Below are 13,083 nucleotides of genomic sequence, written 5' to 3'. Positions count from 1 at the left end.
TCTGTTATCAACCTCTGGTTCTTTGATCTAAGTTGATTTTAATTTCCTGCAATTTACATTTCCTGTTATCAACCTCTGGTTCCTTGATCTAAGTTGATTTTAATTTCCTGCAATTTACATTTCCTGTTATCAACCTCTGGTTCCTTTATCTAAGTTGATTTCAATTTCCTGCAATTTACATTTCCTGTTATCAACCTCTGGTTCCTTGATCTAAGTTTATTTTAATTTCCTACAATCTACATTTCCTGATATCAACCTCTGGTTCCTTGATCTAAGTTGATTTTAATTTCCTGCAATCTACATTTCCTGTTATCAACCTCTGGTTCCTTGATCTAAGTTGATTTTAATTTCCTGCAATCTACATTTCCTGTTATCAACCTCTGGTTCCTTGATCTAAGTTAATTTTAATTTCCTGCAATTTAAATTTCCTATTATCAACCTTTGGTTCCTTGATCTAAGTTGATTTTAATTTCCTGCAATTTACATTTCCTGTTATCAACCTCTGGTTCCTTGATCTAAGTTGATTTTAATTTCATGCATTTACATTTCCTGTTATCAACCTCTGGTTCCTTGATCTAAGTTGATTTTAATTTCCTCCAATTTACATTTCCTGTTATCAACCTCTGGTTCCTTGATCCAAGTTGATTCTAATTTTCTAGTATTTTAACTTCTATTGCCGATCTCTAGGTCACTAACTTAGGTATGCTTTAGTTCCCTAACTTCGAACACCTAATCGTCCAAAATATGGGTCTGAATCTTTACATAATTCCTACATGGGAAAATTTTTCCCTTTAATAGAAATTATGTAAAGAGGGGCAGCTGTCGACACCATATTTTGGCTGATCCCCAGAATTAATAAGCTTTGAAACCGATCCCCAGTACTAAGTGTCCCTTTGACAGCTAACCACATTTTCGATCTCTCTTTGCTAGATAGCCACATTTCCGATCTCTCCCCACAAGGAATTGAATCAATGCTATGTCCTCACATCAGTCAAAGCCTTACCGGTCTATTAAATCACTCACCGATCTCTCAAACCCATTGTCGAATCTCCTGACTAGTCAAGTATATTCCTAATCTCTACTGACAAACGAAATTGAACTGACACTAGATCTTTGTTACCATTTTTGTTGCCAATCTCCCTTTCAAAAGTTTAAGAATAATCAAAGATTTCAATCCAGTGTAATGATGATCTCGATCTTAAGTGGGTTCGTCAAATTTCCAATTATAATCGAGTCCCGTTTAGCGTTGGTTCCCTATCGATCTCATGCTCATTGTGTTTTCCGATCTCTCACACTTAGGTTAATAATCACATAAAAGATCGAAAAATAATTAATGCAATAATAACAAGATGATAATTGACAAATAAAATCTTTATTTCCTAAAGATTGGATTACATCATTTGGGCGATCTCTAGAGATCGGATTGCATTAAAATTGGACTACATCACTTCGGTGACCTCTAGAGATCGGATTGCATTAAAATTGAACTACATCATTTCTGTGATCTCTAGAGAGCAGATTACATTGAAAATAAAATACATCATTTGGGCGATCTCAGAGACCAGTGGAACATCCCATCTAAAGGACCTATGTCAAAGTCAACATTGTGACTGATCCAAAGGATGTCATCGACCGGAGCCAGCGTGTCGGAACACCCAATGTGGAGGAAAGCCGCTGTCGGAACACCCAATGTGGTGAGAAGCTAAATAAACTTGGAAGAGCAACCGCCAAGGGTCGGCGGAACATTAGTAGTCTTCTCGGCCGAAATCGGTTCGCCGATTATACCGGTCGAACGACTCGAGATCGGCACAATCAAGGTCCACGATCTAGATTGGTTAATTGGTCCAATTCTCTCACCATCATCAGACAAGGTTATCACGATTATTTGACCACCGGGGTCGTAAATTTTCAGTCGGGGAATAAAGAGGTCCATCAGAAAGGGATCAACAGCCACAATCATGGCTGAAACTTCTGCCGGAGCAGCTAGAACTGGAAAGTAAGAAGAAAGAGAGGAAAATTGAATGAAGAAAGTCTCTTCTGTCAGGGGTATATATAGGGGAAAATCGAGCATTTATTGATAAGCGACAAGCGGGCCTTGGGAATCGAGGAATTAATGCCTTGGCCAGGGCACAGTTAAGGAAATATTTGAATAATAAAGATCGGAAGAGGGGAGACCGGATGAAAGATCGGAAAGGAAGAGAGAGCAAAAAACAAAAAGAATAAGGCGCCTACCGCCGTCACCATAATCTGAGCCGAGGTAGTTAAAGCGTCGTAGGTAAAATCTCAACCGCGCGCCCCAGAATCGCCCGCATTTCTGACATGCGTACGTCAGGACAGCGCTGTACATTCTAATCTCCACCGTTGATCTTACTTGTAAGGACAAGCTCGGAGCCCTCGGATCGAAGAAGAAAATGACAAGATCAGCGCCTTTCACTCCCAGCCCTCGGATCACCCCGGACAAGAGAATTTGGGACAGTTAGATTAGAAGAAGAAAATGACAAATATTCTAAAGAGGATCTCAGCCGTCCGTTCTGATCCTCTTTAATTCCTGAGCTTCAGATCATGTCCTTCAAAATCTTGACCCTCCATCTCCCTCAAAATAGATCCTGACCCTTCATGGGGAGCATCCGGTTCCTATAAATACCTGCATGAAAACTGTTCAAAGGGAGGGGAGGACAAAAAAAAAGAAGGAAGTTATTATAGCGGAAGAACTCTGAAATTTAATTCAGATCGTCACTCTACTTTCATAAGAAGAACTTTTAGAACCAGTTTTCTGAAGTATTTTCTTAAAAGGATTTTGAACACTGAAACTTTCCATTTTCAGCTCGTTCATCATCCAGCAGCGTTCACATTTTTCAGTTCCTTGTTATCTTTATTTTCACTTCCATCGCCCATGCTCAATCTCATTTAAACTCGGGTATAATTCTGACTCGATTGCATTTAGTGAAGCACTCTTTGTTCCAAGGTGAACCTTAGTCTCTCGGCTATCAACTTGCAATCTTATTACGTTTTGTGATTCTCGGTTAGTTCACTAGAATCGACTCCTTACAGGTCAGTATTCATGTTGCCATTTTATTAAGTTTAGTTCTTATTTTACGCATTTCCATTTTTCTTTATGTATGTTATTTTCTTTAAGTTCATATCACGCTAGAAAGATACATAGAAAGGTTGTGCTCTAGTTTATTTCTGCATCGATACCTTTGTTAATCTTTATTATTTCTGAGCGTAAGTCATCTAGTTCCATGCGATACATAAGTAGTTGGATGAGATGTAGGTAATGGCAACTTAAGAGTCCTTTTGAAATAATGAAAGGTCTGAATAATAAGCCTGGAAAATGGTAAAGCTGAGTCACTAGAATGACTCAGTAGGTCATGGGGTAAGACGTCATAAGACAGAGTAAAACCAAACCTTGGATAACTAAATGGAATAGATCGGCTACCAAAAATGCTGGTGAGGCGACCATATAGGAAGGTCGGAGGATTCGGTTCGGCATCCCCTGCCTAGTCCTAAGGTACCAATAAGTTAAAGAGGTCTTGTGCAGACCCCCTGACAACTTTGAATGTAACACCCTCACTGTAGCAATTCCATACATTTTACTGTTCCGGTGACCGGTGTCGGTCCGGACAGCTAGAACGTCTGGAAAAATAATTAGACTAAAGTGAGGAACCATAAATAACTCAAATATTGATAAGAAAAATTTAGTAAAAATTTTAGAAATAAAATACAACCAAGTTAAATGAGCCGGTGCCCTAGCGATGGGTAACCCAGCGGGAAGTTGCGGTTTTCGCAACTAGGAGCCCTAGACCTGGGGAAAAATTCATAAAATAATTTTTGGGACTCCAGAGAAGAGTCATTGAGGTTCTTATGGTATTAGAATGCCAAGAAAATATTTAGAAAAAATTTTCAATCGGTACAGACAATTTTGACCTGTTAAGCCAAACGGAGGGCATTTTGGTCATTTCGCCTTCAGAGGTGATTTTTGGCCGACTTGTCCAGTTGAGTAAATAATTATTATGACATAAAATATGAATTAAGGTTGATAAAAAATTAATTTAAAGTTAGTAGAAAAGAAAAGAAAAGAAAAATAAAGAAAATTAGGGATAATGACATCACATGATGTCATTATCTTACTCCCAACCAATCACAAGTTAATAAGCATTCTTAAAACATTTAAAAGATACAAAATGGACCAAAAATTCTGGTCATCTTCTTCTTCTTCTTCCTCAAAACGTGACCTCTCTTCCATAGCCCTCCATAAAAATTTCTTGCATCACTTCCATTTTCCCATGAATTTCCACTATAAAACCCTAGACACCTTTCATTAAAACTTGTCCATACCTCTTGGGGAAGTGTTTGGCAGCCTAGAAAAGGAAGGAAAGTGAAGTTTGAGCTTGGAAAATTCTGCCCTACAAGAGGTTAGTGCACTTATACACCTTAAGCTCTTTGTTTCCATGTTAGTGACTTGAATTGAGTAAGAATTTGTGAATTAAATGAACCAAATATATGTGTATGTCCACCATGAATTTCGGCAGCCCTAAGGAAGGAACAATGATGGAGTGTTTTTGATGGTTTTAATGGACTTAAAATGAATTAGAGATTATGTTTAAGGTGTATATACACATATAGAATGAATGAAAGTGCTTAACTAGGTGTATGGGTGAATTGAAAGGGAAAATTAGGGTTTTGAGAGTGAAAAATTGGACTTGGCTTATGAAATGATTAATGGACATTCTAATGGTCAATTAGTGACCATTTGAGGCAAGTTAATCATAATTTGAAGTGAGCTAATGTATGGCAAATTGAAATGGGAAGGCTGCCTAGAGACAGCAGCAATGAGGCTGTGATTCCAGCCCATTTAGACAGCCATAACTTTGGCTGTGTAGGTCCAATTTGTGTTTGGCCAATTGGACATGAAACTAGACTTATAATGGCACAATTTTTCTGAAGAAACCTTGCCCAAAAGACCAAAGCAAGTGAACCAAAAGTTGGCCCCAATCCGGATACCCTGCAACAGCACCTGCAGAAATGACCAAATGAACAGTAACTGTTCATTTGGCCATAACTCACTGTAGATATGGTCAATTGACCTGAAATGTTTACAGCAACAAGTTAAGACATAGACAAACAACTTTCATGAAGAAACCTACCCCAAATTATGACCAGAACCTAACCAAAATGGCAGTCACAGTCACTGTTCATGGTACTGTAGATTTGGTAATTCTGCAGTTTTTCCAATCCGGCCAGCTGTGGTTTTTGGACCATAAATGGAGCTACAAAACTCCAAATGGAGTGATTTAAAAAAAGAAATTCAACTAGAAAAAATAAGGAACAACTTTCATGTTTACCATTTCCTCAAATTCCCACTGTAACAGTGCTTAATGGAACAATAAAGTTAGGCTTCAAAAACTGAAAATTCTGCTCCCCTTGGTTTAAGTTTAGAAATGGTATTAATGCTTAATGCCAACAAGTTTTCAATGCAAAATGTGGTATGTTGGGTGTGTTAAAACCAATGTACCTATTTTCTATCTAAAAGTCAACATTTTTGTTGACCAATAAGGTGAATAGTGACACCAAAACTTGAAAATTCAAAATTTGAAATTAGAAATGCATCTAGGGGACTTTAAATTGCAATTGGCAATTAATACTAGCAAATGTAAAACTAAAAATGTGGGATCTTGGTGTAATTAGAATTAATATATCCATTAAGTATAAAAAGGTCAACATTTTGGGTTGACTAGTAAGGTGAATAGTAATCAAAATGATTAGTAAATTAAGATGAAGACCTAGAACCAATTCTAAGCTTAAATGCTTAGAATTGTATGACAAATGTGGACTATGCATCCTAGTCAAAATTGTTAAAAAGAAATTAAGGATATAAATTTGAAATCCATGAAATATTCATGGATTACTTGAAACATGAAAAATAAGTCACCTAATTGATGTGAATAATTAGTTAGGGCTTATATGCCCATCACAAATGGAATTCATAACATATTAATAACTCAACTTGAAATATAAAAATTGTAATTACATGAGTAGATTCTTGAATGTATAAATGAGAAAAGAAAAATGTTTTGAGCACAATGATATAAAAGGATAATTGATGTGAATTGTGATCATATAAATGATCAAATGAATGTATGAATTATAATTGAAATTTATCAGGAAATAATAAACTCATAAAACACAATATATTAATATTTAATGATATTATGTGCCCTTGTATTGCCTAGACATGTGTGTCAGATTGGATAGTTTGGCATGCTAATAGGGTATTGTTTTAGCAGTACTGCGAAAGGCTTTATGCCTGTATTCATGGCTTTATACCCGTATTCATGGCTTTATGCCCGTATTCATGGCTTTATGCCAACATTCATGGCTTTTATGCCCCATTATGTGTTATCATGGCTTTTTAGCCATACTGACTGCATACGTGGTTGACGTTCTGCGTCCCATGGTATGACGGCCTGAGGCACCGCGGTGCCAACGACAACGACTTATCCGATTTAGTCGACTGTCGTAGGTTACTTGGGCAGTGTAATCTATTGAAATAAATTAAGACTATTAGTAATTAAAAATATTAGAAATCAAATAAATGAGTTAATAAGACTTCAAAAGAATTAGTTAGAATTATGAAATGATCCAAACCACATAAAAAAAATTGTTAAGTAAAATGATAAAAGAGTTGCAAAAATAGGTATAACTTAACTAAATATTTTAAATGTACCTTCTATTGCCATATAAATATAAACTGAGTATTTTTATTAATTATGTATGTTATACATTATCCCTGTGAATTTCGGAATTAAACGCTTTCAAAGCGAAACAAATGAGAACAAAAGATAATTAATATTAGACACATTGTATTAAATTAAATTGATTCTTAAATATTCAAATTATGCTTCGTTCTTTCTTTATTTGTATATTTTATTTTCTTGTTCTATTATTGCACCACTAAGCGGAATGCTTAGCGCGATGGATTTGTTTCCTCGCGCAGGTACTTTGACTAAGATTTTTGGAGTCCAGATCTGCAGAAGTGGCTGGAGTATTCAAGGTTGTCACCTCCTCAGCAATGCATGTAGATAGGGCCCATATAGATCATATTTTGTATTTAGTATAAAATGCTAGATATTGTATTATAATATAGATTATGAGCAGTTAATTAATAGAAATGTAATGTAATTTAATAAATTAGCTTTTTCATATGTAATTAATTTATATATCATGTAAATTATGAAATTATGTAAATTAAAGAAATTTGAAAATTTTACTTATGTGATTTGAGCATGAATGAGATTGTATGGATTCGAAGACAGATTTGAAATATATAGATAATGCATGGAAATGAATATGAAATTGAGATATATGAATGAGATGTGAATTATGAGATGGTTATGAAAATAATTGATGAGATTTTATTTGTAAAATATTATTGAAACTTTCAAACAGGTAAATAGAAAAATACATCAACTGGTAATAAAATAGGGGAAACTCCGCTGGTTTCTCCGTCGAAAAATTTATTAATATTAAAATATATCGAGATCAAAATATGAAAGGAATAAAGTAAGATAAGATAGGGTGCTCCGGCACCGAATGTAGCACACTTTGCTCGGCTACACTGTAGTCGGGTGAGGGGTGTTTCATTGAACATTAGAACCCTTAGTCTTAGGCCCTCTCGATAGGTAAAATTTAGAGAGATCGGAAAAATCCTTATCCGACTACCATTTAATTAAAAGAGATCGGAGGAGAGTTCTTATCCGATTCTCAATCTAAAATTTTAATAAATATTTTAAAGGAGATCGGAGGAGAGTTCTTATCCGGTTCTCAAGCTTAAAAATTTTAATAAATATTTTAAAGGAGATCGGAGGAGGGTTCTTATCCGGTTCTCAAGCTTAAAAATTTTAATAAATATTAAAAGAGATCGGAGGAGGGTTCTTATCCGATTCACAATCCAAAAATTTTAATAAATATTAAAAGAGATCGGAGGAGGGTTCTTATCCGATTCTCAATCCAAAAATTTGAACAAATATTAAAAAAGATCGAAGGAGAGTTCTCATCCAATTCTTGGATTCTAATAAAATAGCCCTTCAAACAAAACTAACATACAACAGTAACTCACTAAGGTTGTCTCATTTACTTATGTATCTGGGTAATCCGAATTAGTGAAAAATCAAATATTCCTTTTGTCAAAAGGATTAACATTTCCATTCAAGCCCTTGCTAACTAATTTATAAAGAGTGCGAAGTTAAATCTACTTACCCTAATTAAGGGACGAGGTGGGGTGCCTAACACCTTCCCCACCCGTTTACGGACCCCGAACTTAGAATCTCTGTTTTGAAGTGGTTTTATTTCAATTTATCTTCACAAATGGTTTTCTTTAGTTTCCCTCAAAACTAAAGTGGCGACTCCTCATTCTTTTCCACTTCGGTGAGGGTTCGTTCAGGCGACCACAAAACACCTTGCGACAATTCATGCTCATCATATTCATCTCAAATTCAATTCTTGTAATTCACATACTTATTTGTGCAAATCTATTCATACTCAATTCATATGTAAACATTCTCAAATTACATAAGCAAAATTTTCAAATTTCCTTAATTTACATAATTTACAAATAATTACATAATTTCGTAATTTACATGATCTACAAATTAATTACAGTTTCATAATTTATATTTCAATATACAATTCATAGTTTACATTACAAATAATAACTAATTATAATGTACAAAATACATAATATGATCTATATGGGTCCTATCTATATGCATTGCTGAGGAAGTGACAACCTTTGACACTCTGCAGATTTGGACTCCCAAAATTTGCAGTCAAACGTCCATTGGGTTCTAGCTTCAGGACCTGTGCGAAGGAAACAATTCCATCGCGCTAAGCACTGCTGCTTAGTGGTACAATAATATGACAAGAAGTAATGTATACAATAAAAATAATTGGAGCATATTTTCTATATACAATAATTTTACTAGGTTCATATGAAATTTTTCATACAGTATATTTTTCATCATTTATATTGCTCTCTAGAATCTCTTCTATCATAAGTTTACAATAATCATTTATATAATGTACAAATAAATCTAAATATTTAGTTTATGTTTTATACTATTATAGAGGATGCATTTCTAATAATTACTTACGTTATGCTTATTTTGCTAGTATTTTATTTACTCTCTTAATATTTTTTATGTGTTATGGATCATTTCGTAATAATTAAATTCTTAATACTAGTTTAATACCTTTCAGATTTTTCTCACTGATTTATTTAGTTTATAATATTTTTAACTTATTTCAATAAATTTATTTTCTGCCCAGGTAACCTATGACAGGTTGACTAAACTAGATAACGGGTCATTGGCACTGGACACTGCGGTGCCTCGGGCCATCATAATAACGGACGCAGAACGTCAACCACGTATGCAGTCAGTATGGCTAAAAAGCCATGATAACACATAATCAGGCATAAAAGCTATGAGTCCAGGCATAAAGCCATGAATACAGGTATAAAGCCTTTCATAGTACTGCTAAAATAATACCCTATTGGCATGCTAATCTATCCAATCTGACACACATGTCTAGGCAATACAAGGGCACATAATATCAATAAATATTAATATATTATGTTTTATGACTTCATTATTTCATAACAAATTCCATAATTTATACCTTCATCATAATATTCATACATTCCTTACATCATTCGTATTAATCATAATTCAGAACAATGTTGTTAATGTACCATTGTACTCTAGACATTCTTCCTTTCTCTCATAAAGAAAACTAATGTTCCATTCATATTTTCTTATGATTCATTTATTCATTACAATATTTATATGAATTCATAACTCATACAAGGTGTTATTATCTTATTTGTAATGGAAACATAAATCCTAATATAAGCCTCATCCCATTTATACTCAACAATCCATCTTGGTTAATTTCATTTCATATTCAAGTGGTATTACTTATGTTTTATTAGACCTACTAATAATGGGAATACAAATCTTAACTATATATTCACATAACTTAAATGTTCATTAAGTCATTTAGGTGAATTAATATTTCTATTCCAAGTAATCCATGAATGTTTCATAGATTCTGTAACATCCTCACTTTAGCTAGTCCATACAGTTTACTATTCCAGTGATCAGTATTGGTCCGGACAGCTAGAACGTTCGGAAAAATATTTAAACTAAAGTGAGGAACCATAATTAACTCAAATATTAATAAGAAAAATTTAGCAAAAAATTTAGAAATAAAATACAACCAAGTTAAATGAGCCGATGCCCTAGCGATGGGTAACCTAGTGAGAAGTTACGGTTCTCGCAACTAAGAGCCCTAGACCCAGGGGAAAAATTATAAAATAATTTCTGGGACTCCAGAGAAGGGTTATTGAGGTTCTTATTGTTAGTAGTATGCCCTAGAGCATATCATTTAGTATGTATCTTGTACATATTTTTATTAATAAAAGGCATTTCCACTTTTCCATTTACATAATATATTTATGTGTAATAGAAAAGGTCCATTGATATTTTGTTAGAAATATTATTCTTAAGTTGTTAAGAATATGAGTGACAATATTTCTAGCACGAAGTATCATAAATAGGTTCATAATCGAGGATACTTCATAATAAGGACATGACTTATCCAGAAAGATTGTATTCATGTTTGTTCCCAAGTTATTTATATGAGATATAAATAAGATGGAATGGTGAGTCTCATGCCATATAACAAACATGATAGGCACTTATAAATGATAAGTAGGCCAAACCAGTGACACTTATGACAAGCACATGGAGTTTATTCTTGTCAATGTTTTGTCATAAATCATATCAGTGCATATAATCTTTAGACCTGAGATAGCACAGTTATCTTGTATATAGGTAGTTTGAGTTTGATACTGCTTTCATACTTGTACTGTGTATGGGTATATGGGCATGTGTTGGCTCCTACTAGTTATATATGGAGGTAGGTGTTGATCAAGATAGAATCTATTCCTCTAAGTAAATAGAGATAAAATCCTATGTTCATTTAATTGTTCTTGATGTTTCAAGTTCTGGCGGAGACAGATAGATTTATTCGTAAAAGAGTTTACGATGAGAAAATCTTTTAATCAAGAACTGGAATTAAAAGAGAACATAATATTCATAGCAAATGGAGTTTGACATAAACCATGACTCCGGCTTGAGTTGGGATTTTGTATGAGAGATTCTAGTGCATGGTAACATAAGATTATAGGTTCATTTAAGGTAAACCTTATTACTAATTGGGTGGCCATGGCATGCTATGCTAGGTGTTAACCATGGTCTATGAGGTTCATAAAATGATTTAGAGAAATCATTTATGGTAAGAAAGAGTTCTGATGATATTAAGAGTTGATATCATGTCTCATTGCCAATTAGTGATGAGCCTAGTAAGTCACATACATACACAAGTTATCACCTATTTAAATATGATTTAATTAATTAATTAAAGAGTTTAATTGATTAATTAAATAGGTTTGGTTTGCAATTAAATTGCAAAGTCCCTAGCATGACTTGAAACCAAATCTAGATTATTGGATGTATAATATAAGTTAAATTTATATTTAAAGTGTTTAAATATGAATTTAATTAATGAGAAATTAATTAATAGAGATTAATTAATTAATTTATATTTGATATAAATTAATTAGAAGAAGAAAAATAATTATTTTGGGTTGAGAACTCAAAATTAAGACACAGGGGCATTTTGCAGTGTGACACGTGGCACCATGAGATGGTGACACATGGCATAACACATAAGCTTGCCAAATGTTTTTTAATCATGTAAGATGATTAAAATCAAGATTAAATATAGGTTTGACACTTGGCACAATGTGATTGGGTCACTTAAACCTAGAGCTAATCAAAGGGTGACATGTGGCAAGGGTTTAATGTGTTAACCTAGCTAGTTAAGTGTTGTTATGAGAAAATAAAATACAACCAGCAGCCACACTCTTTTGTCACGCCACTTTGAGGGTTTTTATCTCTTCTTCTTCATCTCTTATCAATTCAAAGAGATTAGCCATCAATCTCTTGAATTAAGAACACTAGGAATTGTTTCTAGTGTCCTGTTTACATCTCTAATCTCTTAAAAGGCAGAACTTGAATTTCTAATTAATAGAAAAGGCTTTAGAAGCTGTTCAAGGGCTGCCATAGGTGTTCTTGGTGTGGACAAGCTAGAGGACAACATCGGTGTCACGAAGACGAATCTCAAAGCGCGAGACATTGCGATTGCATCAAGAGGTTAGTGTAATCGTTCTTGATTTAATCTAGGGTTCTAAAATTAATCTGATTAATTTTAAAATCTTAAATGGCAAATACAGATCCAAAAACATATTAAAAGAGTTTTAATATGTTGTTTATCATTGAAATCAAATAGATAAAAATAAATCTTGCATGATGCATGTGACCCTAGGTGAAAATTTTTGAATTCAATGGTATAAACTTGTGTTTTTCAAGCTTTCGTTCCTTCAATTGGTATCAGAGCCACTATATTTGCCATTTAGATTGTTGATTATATGATTTAATTGTGTGTTTGATCATGAGATCAAAATTTCATTGCTGGTTGCAAAGCAAGTTGGCGGCATACTTGAAAAAAACACCATCAATGGTGCGCATGGTTTGGCTTCCATGGGTGGTTTAAGGTTTGGCTTTTAATTCTGCAATTGTTGTATGATCTAAGGCCTATTCTTTGACTAATTAAAGTGTTTAATTAGTAGTTTTTATCACACAATTAAATTATGATTCAAATCAGAATTTTAAAAATTGTTTGAATGTGATTCAAATCTGAATTTTAAAAGTTGTTTGAATGTGATTCAAATCTGAATTTTTAAAGTTGTTTGAATCATATTTAAATCTGATTTTTTAAAATTGATTGAATAAAATTCAGATCTAATTTTTTAAAAAATGTTTGAATGTGATTCAAATCTGATTTTTAAAAAAATGTTTGAATGTGATTCAAATCTGAATTTTTGAAGTTGTTTGAATGTGATTCAAATCTAAATTTTTAAATTTGTTTGAATGAGATTCAAATCTGAATTTTTAAATT

This window comes from Hevea brasiliensis, chromosome 1 (assembly GCF_030052815.1).
Source record: "Hevea brasiliensis isolate MT/VB/25A 57/8 chromosome 1, ASM3005281v1, whole genome shotgun sequence".
Taxonomy (NCBI): domain Eukaryota; kingdom Viridiplantae; phylum Streptophyta; class Magnoliopsida; order Malpighiales; family Euphorbiaceae; genus Hevea; species Hevea brasiliensis.
The sequence above is the reverse complement of the archived record's forward strand: the minus strand, read 5'-3'. Positions refer to the sequence as shown.